Genomic DNA, 15,985 nt, shown 5'->3' with positions numbered 1-15,985 from the left:
GGCCACTTCCAGCCCTGCAACCAACCAATCAGCAAATAAGCAATAAATAAGAGAGAGTCTCTTATTTTGTTCTTCATATCAAAGAATATTGTAAGTAGTTACAAAATGCAGTAATATTTTTCTACCATATTTTAATTATGTGTAATGGGAAAAGTACTTTCCAGGGACCCCAAATAAACCAGAAACTATAAAGTAAAAAACAAGCCGGGCGGTCATGGCGCACGCCTTTAATCCCAGCACTTGGGAGGCAGAGGCAGGTGGATCACTGTGAGTTCAAGGCTAGCCTGGTCTACAAAGTGAGTCCAGACAGCCAAGGCTACACAGAGAATCCTTGTCTCAAAAAAACAAAACACACACACACACACACACACACACACACACACACAAAAACCACACAGAGACACAAGACAAAAGACAAAAATAGTATCAGCCTTTAAATTCACGGGGAATAATATTGAAAAGCAAAATGGGGGAGAGGGGGCGGGGGAGGGGTTAAGAGCACTGTCTGTCTTGCAGAGGATCCATGTTTGATTCCCTGCATTCATGTGGTGCTGGCTCACAAGCATCCCTAACTCCAGTTCCAGGGGTCTGATGCCCTCTTCTGGCCTCTGCAGGCACCAGGCACGCATGTGATACACAGACATGCATGCAGGCAACAACACTCATACATAAAATAAAATAAGTTTAACTTAAACCTGTTTTTTAAAAATTAAAAAGTAACAATTTAAAAAGTCAACTTTGGGGTCTGGAGAGATGGCTTAGTGGTCAAGAGCACTGACTGCTCTTCCAAAGGACCTGGGTTCAATTCCCAGCACCATGGCAGCTCACAACTGTCTGTAACTCCAGTTCCAGGAGATCTGTCTCTCTCTCTGTCTCTCTGTCTCTGTCTCTGTCTCTGTCTCTGTCTCTGTCTCTGTCTCTGTCTCTCTCTCTCTCTCTCTCTCTCTCTCTCTCTCTCTCTCTCTGTCTCTCTCTCTCTCTCTCTCTCTCCCTCTCCCTCTCTCTGTCTCACACACACCATCAGTGTACATAAAATAAAATACAAATTTAAAAAAGCTTCTCCTCTGCTGCCTTGCTCTGCAGTTCAGACAACAATTTGGCCACTTAGCCAGGTGTGGTGACGCACGCCTTTAATCCCAGCACTAGAGAGGCAGAGGCAGGCAGATCACTGTAAGTTCGAGGCCAGCTTGGTCTACAAAGCAAGTCCGGGACAGCCAAGGCTACACAGAGAGACCCTGTCTCGAAAAATAAAAAATAAAATAAAATAAATAAAAAGTAAAAAAACCTCACAAATTGCAAAATACAAATAAAGACTCTCCAAATATGTGACAAAATTATTATACCCTGCCAGGCAGTGGTGGTGTGTGCCTTTAGTCCCAGCACTCTGGAGGCAGAGGCGGGCGCATCTATGAGTCTGAGGCCAGCCTGGTGTTCCAGGAGATCTAGAACAGAGCAGGTTCCTGAACAGCCAGGGCTACACGGAGAAACCCCATCTTGAAAAAAACAATCAAAATTTACTATAACGCAGAGATAGTAAAAGGCTACCAAGAAGAGACAAAGCACCATGCTGTGCACACATGCTCATTGTCAGTAGAATTTAACTAAAGACAGATGACACTAATGAGTTGTCACCTGTGCATATATGTGTGCACAAACTTGTGTGTGTGTACACATGTGTGCACACGTGCAGAGGCCAGATGTTGATGACACGTATCTCTTTCTCAATTGCTTATGACCTTAGTTTTTAACACTGGGTCTCTCTCTCCCTCCCGCTCCCCCCCACACACACATACACTCCATTTCTGAACCTGGAGTTCAGTGGTTCAGCTAGACAGGTTGACCAGAAAGCCCCCAAAGATCCTCCTGCCTTCACCCTCAAGCACTACTTAGGCCTGCAGCTCTACAAAGCTTTTTATGTGTGTTGGGAGCAAATTCAGTTCCTCACGCTTATATGGCAAGCAGTCTGCCAACTGAGCCGTCTCCCCATGGCCACCATCAGCTTTTATGGCCAGACTGAAGGCTAAAATACCAAGTCCTCACTGAGGCACAGCGTATAGAGCATAATAATCAACTGATTTGTGATCCGATATCTGAGGGTAGAACTAAATAAATAGAAACGGTGTTTGGAAAAGATGTCCACCCCCATGTCCACTGCAAAAATGTTCCCAAACGCAATCTAAGTGTGCAGTAACAGACGAAGGGTGAAGGAAGTGTAGTGCATTTGCACACGGGATGGAAAACCCGCCATGTGCTATAACATGCATGAACCTTAAGTCATCCCGTGAACTAAAATAAGCCAGGCACAAATAAAGCAAGTCCAACACTGTGTGGCTCAACCTCAGTGGGTAAGTCGGACTCTTAGAAAGCACAGTGGTGGCCACCAGAGCTGGGGAGGCTAAAAAGACATTTATTGGGCATACAGTGTCTGTTGTCTTTTTCTTTCATTGAAATTAATTTTATTAGTGTATACTAATTACACATAAGAAAGGGTGCCACAAGCCAGGCATGGTGGCGCACACCTGTAATCCCAGCACTTGGGAGGCAGAGGCAGGCAGATTTCTGTGAGTTTGAGGCCAGCCTGGTATACAAAGTGAGTCCAGGACAGCCAAGGCTACACAGAGAAACCATGTCTTGAAAAAAAAAAAAAAAAAAAAAAAAAAAAAAAAAATATTATATATATATAATATATATATATATATGAAAAGAAAGAAAGAAAAAAAAAAGGGTGTCAGGTTGGAGAGATGGTCCAGTGGTTAAGAGCACTGCCTGCTCTTCCAGAGGTCCTGGGTTCAATTCCCAGCAACCACAAGGTGATTTACAACCATCTATAATGTGATCTGGTGCCCTCTTCTGGCCCACAGGTGTACATGCAAATAGAGCATTCATACATAAAATAGGTAATATTTTAGAAAGAAAGAAAGAGTGTCATTGAAACATTTTCATCCACATATATATAACTTCCTTTGGTCACATTCACACACCCCCACTATCCTTTTTTGTCCTTCCATCTCCTTCCTTTCCCTAATAGCTCCCAAGTACGGTACTTCCCACACATGACAGAAAACATATTTGCCTTTTCTGTGTGGTTTATTGTGTTTAACAAGCGGTCCGTTTTCCTGAAGGCAACACAGTTTCTTTACAACAGAGTACTGCTCCCACCCACCCCTTCATTCTCGTGGGCAGTCTGCTTTATTTAAGCCATGTCATAAAGTCCTCCACACTTACTCCTTCAGCTGGGGCTCGGATAAACCAGAGCCCGGGCTGGCACTAGAGAGTGGCAGCGTACACATCGTTACAACCACGGGCACCTCATTGGCTTCCGTACCTGACAAATGTGGCAAAAGCCCCGATACGCTCGGTGTGTAGATATCGCTACTGTAGGACTGCCTGTGAGTCCTTTGGGTATATACTTTGAGGTGATGTATCCAAGTCATATGATACTTGGGAACAGCGTTTTTCTGAGCTCTAAAATTCAAAGAACATGTTCAGAAGAGTTTGTGGCGATGCACACCTTTAATCCCAGGATTCAGGAAACACAGATTGAAAACGTTCATTCCGCTTCTGCCCTCTAGTGGACAAAAGGACAAAACCACTGTTTGTCTTGGAAGCTAAGGATTGGTTAGTGTTTCCTTCCCACTCCCGTCCTATCGTTTTAACAACATGGATGATGATTATTTACTGTGGATCTACAAGTTAGCCAGTCGGCATTGTTATCACGTTTCTCTGCCGACTACTCTCCTGTGTTTTCGGAAGCCCCAGCCCCGACACTCTTTCCGTGTTTCTCAGCTCTTCTTGACAGTTTGTGTGTCTACTTTAAAGGATCCAGTGACTTCATTGGGCCCCCCCTGGATAATCCCAAGTATTCCCTCTCTTGGAGTTAGTTTATCAGCAAGCTTTATTCTATATGTGAGCTTAAAGCTCCGCAACACAGGTCCCTGTGCTAATCCGTCGTCGGGGGAGGATATTTCATGCAACACACTTTCCATCCCTCACTGTTTGAATTTCACTTTTCAGTTTGTCTCCACAGAACTGGCACAACATGAAACTGCTTTCAAATGAAGAATAAAAGGAGTGTTGGGGGTGTTGGGGGGAATGGAATGTTTTCTTTGGTCAAAAGTAAAAGTCTTGCCCTAAAGCTGTCTGGATTTTTAAAATGTGTTCTCATTAGTAAGAGCAAGTCTCTGTCTGCCCTGGCTGCTATTGTGGTTTAAATGTGCAAATATTAAGTGTGCTTGATCATGTCTCAAAAAGAAGAGGGGAAGTGTTTTATTCTGACATGTTCATACATACGTACTGTTCCCGTTGCTCGTGTTCACCCCCCAAACACCTTGACCACTTTGGACCAACTCTTGTTGGTCTCTTTCCTCTCACTAAATAGTTCCACTTCTGCTTTCATATCAAAGACAATTTGTTTGTTTCTTTCTTTGTTTGTTTTGTTTTGTTTTTTGGTTTTTCGAGACAGGGTTTCTCTATGTCATCTTGGCTATCCTGGACTCGTTTTGTAGACCAGGCTGGCCTCCACCCACCTGTCTCTGCTTCCCAAGTACTGGGATTAAAGGCGTGCACCATCACGCCTGGCTCAAAGACAAATTTTTATAACTCAAGAAAAGAAAGAAAAGGAATGAAATTTCCCAAGGAAACTTTTTCTTCTTTCTCTTCCTCCTCCTCCTCCTCCTCTTCCTCCTCCTCTTCTTCTTCTTCTTCTTCTATGAAAAAGCCTATTTCTCTAATAAAAAGTCTTGACTTTAAAGATCATTTATGCTCCAGTTAAAAAATAATTTGGAAAAATTCTAGATCTTTTTGTTCTCTGAAACAGGTCACACAGCGACTTTAGTGATGGGAAGGGTGTGGCCGCAGGGTTCTCACCCTCTTGGGGCAGTGCCCACTCAATGCCTCCTTTCTGCTCTGAGAACTTAGCTCTGCCTTGGGGAGACAGCTACTTGCCACAACAGCATGAAGACCTACAGTTTACTCTTCACTTTCAAAGCCCAGTGTGGCAGTGTGTTCTGTAACCCCAGCTCTGGGAAGTGGAAGTGAGGGGTTGCTATGCAGCTGGTCTTGTTTGCCTGGTAAGTTCCAGACCCTGAGGACTGTCTCAAAAAATAGACAAGGCGATATAGTACGTGATGAACAACACCTAAGCACACCACAGACACACACACACACAAGCACACATACAGGCAAGCATGCAAGCACGCACACATACCAGTTCTGGGAAAAGCGATCAGGGAAGTGTGTCTCAGTGAGATGTTTATGATGATTTGACTAAGAATGGCCCCCATAGGCTCACATATTTGAATGCTAAGGGAGTGGCACTATTTGAAAGGACTAGGAGGTGTGGCCTTGAAGGAGGAAGAGTGTCACTGGGGGTGGGGCGTTAAGGTTTTAAAGGTCCATGCCAGGCCAAGTGTCTCTCTCTTCCCAGTATCTCTCTCTTCCTGCTGCCTGTGCATTCAGACGTAGGACTCTCAGCTATTTCTCCAGCACTGTGTCCGCCTGCGTGCTGCCATGTTCCCGTGCCATGACCATAACGCGCTAACCTTCTGAAACTGCAAGAGTTTTTAAGAGGTGCCTTGGTTGTGGCATCTCTTCACAGCAATGGAACACTATGACAGGGTTCTAGCTCTTTACAGCCAGCCAGCGCTAAGCGGTAGGCATCTCTGGGGCAACTGGCATAAGCATCGTAAGATTTGGGGTAAGAGAAAGTCCTACTACAAGTAGCCGAAATATGAGATGGGACAGCCTGCTGTCAACACTGATTGGCTCTCATTGTAGACACACAGTCCCGGTCAAGGAGACAATAGGAAGGACCATGCCCTGAGATTCGATGTGGGAAACTTCTCTTGGGGCTCTGAGTGCTGTATTAGCAAAACAAGCATCATTGATGTAGCCTGCTATGCGTCCATTAGCCAGCTGCTCCACACCAAGACCCTGGTGAAGAACTACATAATTTTGTTTATTGACAGCACACTGGGCTGACAGTGGTACAAGTTCCACTATGCAACTGCCCCTGGGCTGTGAAAAGGGGGCCAAGCTGACCCCTGAGGGGGAGGAGATTTTAAGCAAAAAACGATCAAAGAATGTTCAAAAGAAACAACAATGGGCCAGGCATGGTGGCGCACGCCTTTAATCCCAGCACTCGGGAGGCAGAGATAGACGGATCGCTGTGAGTTCAAGACCAACCTGGTCTACAGATCAAGCCCAGGACAGCCAAGGCTACACAGAGAAACCCTGTCTCAAAAAAACCAAAAAAAGGAAAAAAAGAAAAAGAAACACAATGAAAGGAAAAAGAGCGCCAAACTCAGCGCTGCTCTGGAGGGGCAGTGTCAGCAGGGCAAGCTTCTTGCTTGCTATTGCCTCAAGACCAGGCCAGTATGGCAGAGCTATGTGCTAGAGGACAAGGGGCTGGAGTTCTGTCTCAGGAAGATCAAAGCCCGGAAAGGCAAATAAACCATCACTCATGGCTCATGTAATAAAAGTGTTTACTGTTCTATTAAAAAAAGACAAGGCTCTAAGTAGAGTGACCCTGGTGACACAACCCCCTCCCAGCATCATCCTGCGGGGGATCTCTAGAGACAAAATGACCGGGTTCTGGAAAGGGGATTAGCCCTTTTCTGGCGGCGACAGCCCCTGTGGGTGTACAGAGGGGATATGCGATGAAGTGCTTGTGCCAGGATATTCACGTCTGCAGTGCAGCGTTATATTGTAATGTAGCCGTGTTTGTGAACTGACTACCCAGACAGGATAGGGAAATCTAGCACGTGTGCTGCCTGGCTAGCTACCATGGAAAAGAGAATTTGGAAAATTTAGAGTCATTCCACACTAGGCTTCATTTTCCCAGAGGAAGGAGCATTTCTCTCGTTGCACCAGTGTGTAAAATTCCAAGAAAGAACTCTTTATCCAGGCCGCCAGCACTCCCATGGTACAAGAAGGCAGCCGCTGTGCCAGGGGAAATATGTACCGTAATTGGAGCCACATCTTAATGCTGTTAGGTGTTTGGTTTCCTTATCCCTAGTTGTCCCAAGTGCTTAACAAAAGGCTTCCTGAGGGAGAAAACTGTGACTGTGTGTGTCTTAGTGAAGTTATTTGAAATGCTAAACTATGTTTCTATTGATAAGTGTGTTTGATCGAGGGGCTGGGGAGGTGACAGCAAAGTGCTTGCTGTGCAAGTGTGGGGGCCTGTGTTCAGTCCCCAGCACCGGGGTACAAAGCCACACGCAGCAGTTTGCATCTGTAATTCTTGTCTGGGAAGATGGAGACAAAAGGACCCACGGGGCCTGTGGACCAGCCAGTCTGGTTGGATTGCTGAGCTCCCAGTTCATCGAGAGAGACTGTTTCTGCTTCCAAAAAATACGATGGAGAGTGACTGAGGAACCACCTCTGGCTACCATATGCCTGTCCACACACATACACATGTATATGTTCCCCTACAAAACATGTAGACACACACACACACACACACACACACACACACACACACACACACACACACACAAATGTACCAAAGGTTGCCCTTCATAGAAGACATCTATGTCTTAATGAAGGTTTGCATTTTGCCAGTTGTAGTGACTGTTATCTTTCACTTCACAGACAGGATATCTGAGGGACTTAGAGAAATCTCTCCACCGTGGGCTCTCTGGGCTGAAAACGAAAGAGGCAAAATCCCAGGAGAGGATGCTGGTAGCGGGAACACAGCCTGCTCCACTGGAGCGAAGCCACTGCCAATGACCACAGATCTTTCTAAAATATTCCAGGAAAATTTGCTGTCCAGCTTTCCCTGGCTCTTGTATAGATCTGAGCCTCCTTCCCAAAGCGTGCCAGCTGGGCCTGAGACCACACTGCACGTAGAAGGGCAGTGACTGGGGCTGCAGGACCAGAACCTTCCTGGGTTTTAGTCTAAGGAGCTCCGGACTCTAGCAACAATAGAAAATGGAGAAGCTGAAAGTCTGTTGAAGACCTGTCTGTCTTTCTAGGAGACCAAAAACTGCCAGAGCGCTGTGGTTGTGTTTACATGTTTAGCTCTTTCCGTCTCTCTCTGTGTCTCTGTCTGTCTCTCCCTCTCTCTCTCTGTCTCTCTTTGTCTGTCTGTTTCTGTCTCCCTTTCTCTCTCTCTCTCTCTCCTCCTCTCTCCTCCTCTCTCTCCTCCTCTCTCTCTCTCTCTCCTCTCTCTCTCCTCTCTCTCTCGCTCTCCTCTCTCTCTCTCTCTCTCTCTCTCTCTCTCTCTCTCTCTCTCTCTCTCTCTCTCTCTCTCTCTCTGTTCTACTGTGGAACGCCTCGAAGCTTTTGTGCTGCTTTTCAACCCAGTTTCTTTTGTCTAAATGCCTCTTAAGAATTTTATATAGTCTGATGGCAGGCAGGTTCATACCTAGGTATATTTTGCAAAATTTTTCTTTCCATTTGCTTCTTTTTTTTCTGTTGTTATTGTGTTTGGTTGTTTTGTTTTTTGTTTTTGTTTTGTTTTTAAGACAGGGTCTCAGGCTGGGCAGTGGGGCAGCACTGGTGGTGGTGTACACCTTTAATCCCAGCACTCAGGAGGCAGAGGTAGGTGGAGTTCTGTGAGTTTAAGGCCAGCCTACTCTACAGAGGGAGTTCCAGGACTGCTAGGGCTACACAGAAAAACTGTCTCGAAAAACAAACAAGCAACAACAATAAAAACAGGGTCTCAGTATGTAATGCTTGCTGGCCTGAAACTCACTCAGAAGCTGGCCTCAGACTCCCAGAGATCACCAGCTGTGCCTCCAGAGTACTGGGGTTAAAGGCACCACCACCATGCCTGCCTCATTTACTTCTTAATAGAGTTATATGTTTTTAAAAACACTTTTAAGATTCTTTTTTTAAAAAAATGTGTGTGTTCCCTGTTTGTATGTGGCCAGGAGAGAGAATTGACCCCTGAAACTGGAGTTACCGGAAGTTGGGACCCACCTGGTGTTGCTGATATTGTTGCTGGGAGTTGAATCTGGCTTCTCTGGGAGAGCAATAACCACGGACGCATCTCTCTAGGCTCTTAGTGGAGCCCTGTGAGGAGCAGAAAGATATCTTTCACATCCGGTCAGGGTTCATCCTTGTCCCCTACCTAGTAAATCTTTGCTTTCTCTGAGGTCATAAACATTGTTAGTTTTTTGTTTGTTTGTTTTGTTTTTGTTGTTGTTGTTGTTGTTGTTGTTGTTTTGCTGGGTGTGGTGGCTCATGTCTTTAATCCTAGCACTTTGTAGGCAGAGGCAGGCGGGCCTTTGAGTCCGAGGCCAGCCTGGTCTACAAAGCGAGTTCCGAGGTAGCCAGGACCACACGGAGAAACCCTATCTCAATAAATAAATAAATAAATAAATAAATAAATAAATAAATATTGTGCATTTTTAGTGTTAGGTCTTGCATGGTGTCTTGGTTTCCTTCCTGTTGCTGTGATGAAATCCCAGACTCAAAGTAGCCTGGGAAGGAAAAGGTTTTACTTCATCTTGCAGCTCATAGCTCATCACAGGATGGATTTTCACTTTCTAGATTTGCCCATTAAGGAAACATTTAACTTTTCCCTTTATAGAGGCTTAACAAGGCCGGGGGCGGGGGGCGGGGCGGACCCAAATACCTGAAACTTTAGACGTCAGTGGAAAGGTAGGGAAGAGACACAAAGTCTTCCCACAGAATCACAGGCCAATTTTGAATAAGCTGGGTAGTTGGCGGAATTACAAGGTTTGTATGAGGTTTAAGGTGACCTTGGGCTGGTAGAGCTCCCTGGAGTCTGCTTAGGAGCAAATGAAAACCTTCCCTAGGTTACCTTCATCCTAACCTCAGATTATTCTTGTAACTTCACAAACCGCTCAACAGCCCCGTGCTGCGGCACATGCTTGCAGTCCCGGCACGTTAGTAATCTTGCCTGTCGGCACCACAGCATACACTCTACTGGACAGCAGAGAAGCCAGGGTTGTGCCATGGCATTGAAAGTGGCTGGAAACCCGCCCTCTGAAACTCGCCAGAAATCTTCCCTCTAAGGTGTAAGGGAAAACCAAATACAGCCAGGTAAGCTCAAGGAGGCACTGTGTAGCAAAACTGCCTAGCATGTACAAGCATCGGCCTCAGGGAAAGTGAATGCTAGGTCTTGAAGGAGGAACTGCGTGAAGTTATTTTATCCCTCTAGCCCACACGGCCATTCAGTGAACAGCTCTCCTGCGCCCTCAAGTGGCATAGAAGAATATTACGTCTTTTGCCACAGAAGAAACTGCCTTATGGGGCCCACTTGAAAAAGGGCCAAATAAATACGCATTTTTGTAAACAGTCAGTGCCCTCCCCCAAATTCTGGTCTATGTGGCACCTCGTAAATGTGAATTTTATTTACAAATGTCCTTCTTTTGCTCGAAGGATGAGTTAAAATGAAGTGCGACTGTACGGTGCCCTTTAAGGGAAGATGAGAAATTCTCCAGCTAGGAGAGCAGCCCAAGCAGGAAATGGGACACTGCTGCTACAAGCCAAGGGACCAAGACGATTGCTGGCAATTGCCAGCAGCGAGCAAGGGGAACTAGAAGTGAGTTCCTTCAGTTTTCAGCACAGTGTGGCCTTTAAAAACTTGATTGTAGACTCACAGCAATTCTCCAAAACACGAGTTAACAACCTTGCGATGTTTTATTTGTTTGTTTGTTTGTTTTTTCAAGACACAGTTTCTCTGTGTACCCTTGGCTGTCCTAGACTTACTTTGTAGACCAGGCTGGCCTCGAACTCACGGTGATCCGCCTGCCTCTGCCTCCCAAGTGCTGGGATTAAAGGTGTGTACCACCACACCTGGCCCTTGCAATGTTTTAAACACCCCAAATATGGCATCATTAAATATTTAGTTGCAGGGGCTGGGGAGATAACTCAGTGGGCAGAGTGCTTGCTGCCTGGGCATGAGGATCTGTGGTCCAGTTGCCATCACCCACAAAAGAGCCAGGGTGGTGGTGGGGCATATCTGTAGCCCACCCATGGAGGGGTGAACTCAGGCAGAACCCAGGGGCTCTATAGGTAGCCAACCCGGTGGAAATGGTGAACTGCTGGTTCAGTGAGAGATCCTGTCTCAAAATAAGACAGGAATTGACAGAGATACCACACACACACAAGCACACATGTACATGTGTATATGCATGCACACACACACAACCACATACATTCACACATCGTCACCACCCCACAAAAATGTTTAGTTGTAGTCTGTAGATAATCAGCTCATCAGCCTCATGACTGGAAAGAAGCAAGGCTCTGTACGGAACTGTGTGCTGAAAACTGCAAGGTTAGTAGAAGACCCTGAAATGCGAATGTCTCACTCCTGTTCACTGTGTGTCACTGTCCTTTAGCTGTGTATATTTAGCATTGCATAAAATGTATATTATTCATCTCGTCACACTCAAAGAGTCACGAAGCCATTATGCTTTTATGACAACGCGCCTAATTGCAGCCATTCTCTGAGGCATGGGGCTCTCCTCCTTAGGGAGTTTCCATTTCACTGACAACTACAAAATGTCTAACATTGTGTGTTCAGTTTCAGATTTAACATTTGGCTTCATTATTTATCTCCTTTTGATATTACTTTGGGCTCCCGTTACCAATAAAATAAAACTTCTCATTCGTTGGTGTTCAGTTCACACTCATGATGCCACGACTAATGGGAAACTGGCCCTTGTTACACACTTACTCCTCAAGTTTTTATCCATGTTTGTAAAGCACAGATTTCAATAGAGATCAATGTGCCAGCCACCACACAGGGAACAAAGGACACGCAAGCACAGTGATGAATGCCACAGAGGCTCAGCCTGCCACATACACACACAAGAGAAAGACATCTTAAGAGAGCCCGTTTGGGGAGAACGAATGGAAGGTGTGGTTAGCCCAGAAATACAGAACAAGAGATCCAGGAGTGAGGAAGAGTTTAGGACCCACTAAAGGCGTCTGGGAAACAAGTAATGCCGCTTGGTGGCAGTCAGTTCCATAGATAAAGGAAAAGGTCAGATTGGAGATCCACACTGGACCTCACTAGTAATTGAAGAGTTACGGGTGGAACCGAGCTAGCTCACAGGGAGCCCACAGTATGAAAAGTGCGGGAACCAAAGGTGGACAGCGGGTGGTGTTGGTAACCCTGTGGGGGTGGTGGAGTGAGAGAATCAGCTGGGTAGGCGTGATCAGGAGGAGAGAGGGATTAATCCAATCGAAGGCTGGAGGGCCTGGGGCTGCAGAACAGCCTAGCGTGCACGAAGCAAAAGTACACTTTTAAATGTGTGTCTGAGGCCAGGCCTAGAGAGGTGGGATGACAGCTGAGGAGGAAAGACCTGCCTGAAAGGTGTACGGCTCCATCCAGGAAGCTGGGGACCCAGGTGGAATAAAAGTGGCAAGGAGACATCCGGCACGCACAAGCTCCGGTCTTCCTGAGTGTCTGCTACTGAGGGTGCTAATGGCGGGACCTCAGACTCTAGCCCAGTCAGCCTTCCAACACAGACTCAGCCAGGGACAACGGACCGACTTCCGGACGGTCAGTCTCACACTAGGGCCGCAGCATAGATGCCCTTTGCTCTGAGGCTTGGAGAGGATGGCAGGTTCTCTACTTTTCCAGTGTGCCCACGGCTAGCGTGCGACCACACGGCCTCTGACCACGTACCAAAAGGAGTCTGTCTTGTTGCCGTTCATGAATTAGCTTATGCGTGTCAAGGGCTAGCTCTCTCCTGTCTAGCTCCTTATTTCCCGCCACAAATGCATCTTACAGAAGTTACATAGGCTCTGTTCCAAGCCTCTGGAGCATCTATCTCTGTGATGTTTCCGGATTCGTTTCCCAACTCAGTTGTTAGCTGAGAGCGATCGTGGCATTGTCTCCAGGCCCTCAGAGCTGGGGGGCAGCAGAGGAAAACTACATTTAGTCCCCAACATTTTTGACCGCACTTAAAGATATTTGAAGATATATAAACAAATGTACTAGTGGTAAAATATGTGGTACAGGCCATATCTATAATCTTTGTATAAGGTCACTATGTTCTGTAAACAAAAGGGAGTGGACATTCGGGTATGTGCAGACCTCTTTGTAAAAACATCGGTATTTGGAGCATAGCTACATTTAGTCTACAGATGGGACCAGCAAACTGTGCCAAAAGCCAGCAGCCTCCCGGGTTCTGTGGCTTTACATGGGCCTATGGAGTTGTTTTCTGTAACTTTATCTAGTTGTTGACAGAACTCCAAAAAATGATGGTCTTATCTGAACAAGACACAAACCCTGAACTCGAGTTCAAGTGCACTCAGCGTATCCTCTGGCTGCACCTAAGCACAAGCCAGGGGCAGCTGGTCTCCATGGCAACTTGTCTCACATCTGTTGCCTGCCTCCACCCTGCCCCAAGGCCCGAAACAGCTTAGAGCTGGTTTCTTCTGGGGTTCTCACATACCTGGCCAGGCACCTGCCCTGAGCATCTCTCCTGTTTTTCCCATGCACACTCAACCTGCACCAGTCTGTCTGAACCCATCCTGAGCCCCTGCTGCAGAGCCAATTCCAGGAAGTACATAGGACTCTCCCGCCCCCACCCCACCCCCTCACCCCGCAGCTTCCCAGGCCCAGATGGGGAAGCCTTTGCTCCTGGGACCCGGCTCCTCCAGGGTGTTGGGCGATCTGTTCCACCATCTCAGGTGGAGAGCTGGGGCTAGTTGTGGAAACGCTAGTAACTTCCAACGTGCTGAAATGGCCTTGTGTTTGGGGGTGGGGAGTGGGGCTTCCATCCTGTGGGTTCCAGAGCCCGCCATAGCCAGAAGGGCCCATGCATGGAGATGTCAGCCCCATACTGTTGTGGGCCTCAGACCTCTCACTCTGTCCTGGGTCCCTGTCACATCTTGCTGTGATAGATTCTGCTTTTACAACGTGGTGATAAACGTTATCTCCTAAGGCTTTATGAGGAGCCAAGCAAGTTTTACCAAGTGCTGTAGAAGAGAGCAAAATCTGTCTTCTCTTACCATTTGCATCCTACCATGTTTCTGTGTAAAGGTATTTTTTGGTAACGTAAGCTCTATAAAGCCTCAGGCCTTACCCATGTCACAGCTACAGTGACACTGCCTTGTGTAGTACTTGGACTGAGGCAAGGGAAAACTACAGGGGACAGAGAGGGAGAACAGGGACAATGGTAAGATTTGTGTATCAGTTGTGACTGAACTTACTGACACTGTTACATTGTCCAGTTTTTAAAATGAGATTACTAGTGAGTCATAGACTGAAAGAATACATGCAGAAATTGACAGATTATTGTTGCTGATGACACTGTGATTGAACTGTTTTGCAATTTATTTGTTAATATACAAGAAGACAGGATTTGCCACTCTCCTTTGACCCCAGTACGCATGAAGCCAGTAATCAGAAAGGAGAAAAATTGTGTGTTCATGAAGACGTGCCCATTGGCAGTATTTATAATAGTGAAAATTAAATAGAAGGACGTATTCAACAGTAAACTAACAGTTAAGTAAAAATATTGATGGTCAAAGTGAGAAATAAAAGACTATAAAAATTACATGAAGAATATGTGAATCCTTTTAAAAAATTATTCTTCTAACATCAAAATAATATTGCTGGGGCTGGAGACAGCTCAGCACTTGCCGACCAACACAAGGCCCTGGAGTGTATAAATAATAGTTTTACCACCCCAGAGTCTTTTTCCCAGGAGGCTGTTTCTTTGGGCTCTTTGAGCTTTTCTCAGTCTCCTCTTGTTCCTGTTCTCTGGCAGGCCCTCTGCGGTCCTGGCCGATCTTGTATTGCAGCATTTCATCGCTCTCTTGGGCAAGGGTTTCTCAGAAGTTAGGAATCACTCACACACACGAGTTAATGAGACTTAGCTCTTCGGGTGTCTTAAGAAAGGCATCTTGGAAAGTGGTTGATTTTAAGGACAAGGGCAGCATTTTCTGTCGTCTTGTATTTCTCATCTCAGGTGTTTGATTGTAAGAATTGTTGTTCTTTGGCTTGTTTCCGTTTCTTTTCTTTCTTTCTTTTTGTTGTTTTTTTGTTTGTTTCTCTGAGACAGGGTTTCTCTGTGTAGCCTTGGCTGTCTTGGACTCACTCTGTAGACCAGGCTGGCCTCAAACTCAGAGATCTGACTACTTCTGTCTCTGGAATGCTGGGATCAAAGGCATGCACTACCATGCCCACTGGGCTCCATTTCTATTTTTAGTGTATTTTATGAGTATGAATAAGCAGAGCCCCACACCTGGGGATTAAGCCTAATAGCCCTGAGCTGCAGAACTAAAAAGAGTCATCAACAGGCCTTCCACCAACCCTGAAAGAGCCTGATGGATTCTCACAGGACAGACAGCAGAGGAGGGGCCTGTGGTCTGGACTCCAGCCTCCACTGGTAGAGCTCTCCAGCCTAAGACCTTCTGCCAGCCAGTCAGGCAGTTTGACTACTGAGATTCACCTGAGTCTGGGAGGTTCTCAGCCACTCCAGGAACGCTGTCTTCTTGCTTGCCATAGTTACTTTTCTACTACTGTGACAAAGCAGCATGACCAGGCCAACATATAAAAGAAAGCATTTGATTTGGGGGCTCAGCGTTCCAGAAGATAGTAGGAAGTTTGTCAGCAGGCAGGCAGCCATGGTGGAGCAATAGCGAAGTGCTTAGTCTGACCCATGCGCACGAGACAGAGATGGGCAGGGGGAGACGGTGGGGTTGGGGAGAATGAGTGAGCAAGTGCACTAGCTATTTAATTGGGAGTGCATTAGGATTTCTGAAACCTCAAACCCATCCCCAGTGACACAACTCCTCCAATAAGACTACCTTCCTAGTGCTTTAAAGATAGCCCTACCACCTGGGGAGCACACATTCAAGCATATGACCTTGGGGGCTTTTCTCCTGCAGACCAGCACAGCAGCAGGACCCTCTTCTGACCTCCACATACCTGCTTGCACACGGTAAACACACGCGTGTGGGCACACATACATACACATAAGAAAGAAGTCTTTTAAAAAAGACTTAAGACAAAATCAAGCCTATTCACTCAAACCTTGCCCAAGGGTAG

At 46.3% G+C, this 15,985-nt stretch overlaps 1 pseudogene; it reads left to right on the top strand.

Moving 5' to 3' along the window:
* Positions 1-5,598: 5,598 nt before the first annotated feature.
* LOC127204752 (40S ribosomal protein S8-like) lies at positions 5,599-6,450 on the top strand (annotated as a pseudogene).
* Positions 6,451-15,985: the final 9,535 nt, after the last annotated feature.

This window comes from Acomys russatus, chromosome 20 (assembly GCF_903995435.1).
Source record: "Acomys russatus chromosome 20, mAcoRus1.1, whole genome shotgun sequence".
Classification (NCBI taxonomy): domain Eukaryota; kingdom Metazoa; phylum Chordata; class Mammalia; order Rodentia; family Muridae; genus Acomys; species Acomys russatus.
This window is presented reverse-complemented; position numbering and strand designations above follow the sequence as displayed.